The 1,069-nt window shown below is 36.2% G+C and overlaps 1 protein-coding gene across 1 annotated transcript in view; it reads right to left on the reverse strand.

Moving 5' to 3' along the window:
* CFAP221 (cilia and flagella associated protein 221) overlaps positions 1 to 1,069 on the reverse strand; it is an 84,808-nt gene that overhangs the window by 1,011 nt on the left and 82,728 nt on the right. The window lies entirely within an intron of this gene.

Consider the following 1,069-nt stretch of genomic DNA (forward strand, 5'->3'; position numbering starts at 1 on the left):
AATCTAAAATCGACACAAACGAACTTATCTACAAAACAGAAACAGACTCATGGGCATAGAGAACAGACTGGTGGTTGCCAAGGTGGGGGAGGAATGAATTGGCAGATGCAAACTATTATCTATAAGATGGATAACCAACAAGGTCCTATTGTATAGCACAGGGAGATATATTCAGTGTCCTGTGATGAACCATAATGGAAAAGAATATGAAAAAGTATATATATATATGTATGTATAACTGAATCACTTTGCTGTACAGCACAAACTAACACAATACTGTAAATCAACTAGACTTCAGTAAAATTAAAAAAATAAAATTAAGTGCTTCTGAAACATTTTCCTAAAGAGGGTGAAATGTGAAGTTTTGGCAAATACCTGAAAGTTTTGAAAAAGCAGAAATATCTGAAAATGAAGAACTAAAATGTTCCCTAATGTGTATAATTAAAAAAAAAAAACTGGCACCACCTTATGGAATCAGTGTAAAAATATATAGATGATGTCAGCCCTTAAAGATATTAATGATTGAGTGATATGATAATCTAAGGGGAGTTGAATGATATGTTGGCAACTAAAGTCACTCTCATAGTTTCTTGGACATTTTGCAATATGATTCTCCTTAGTGGGTCTTGAGAGGGTGCGATCACCATCAAGGCAGCAAAGAATCTCTCGGGTTGATTACAGCCATCAAGGGAGAGCAGATGATTCTTTGCATCCATGAAAATAAATATTTGCCACAAACCCAATAGACAGCAGTCTTCATGGGGACAATAAGTCCCACTGATGGGTTCTTTATTTCTATCCCTGTCTGACCAAGCTCTGGTGTGTGTGTGTCTGATTCTGTCTGCTTCTGGCTGAGGCTGAAGGAGGTGAGGAAAAGGCACAAGGAGAGAGAAGACAGAACTGAGCGTTGGGTCATGCTTGCTCTGTGCTGGAGAGAATTTCAGAACCAAATACCTGCTGTACAGCATAGGGAACTCTACTCGTATCTTGTAATAACCTATAAGGGAAAAGAATCTGAAAAAGAATATATATATATATATATATATATATATATATATATATACACATA

The sequence above is a fragment of the Lipotes vexillifer genome, unplaced genomic scaffold, assembly GCF_000442215.2.
Source record: "Lipotes vexillifer unplaced genomic scaffold, Lipotes_vexillifer_v1.1 scaffold1466, whole genome shotgun sequence".
NCBI lineage: Eukaryota > Metazoa > Chordata > Mammalia > Artiodactyla > Lipotidae > Lipotes > Lipotes vexillifer.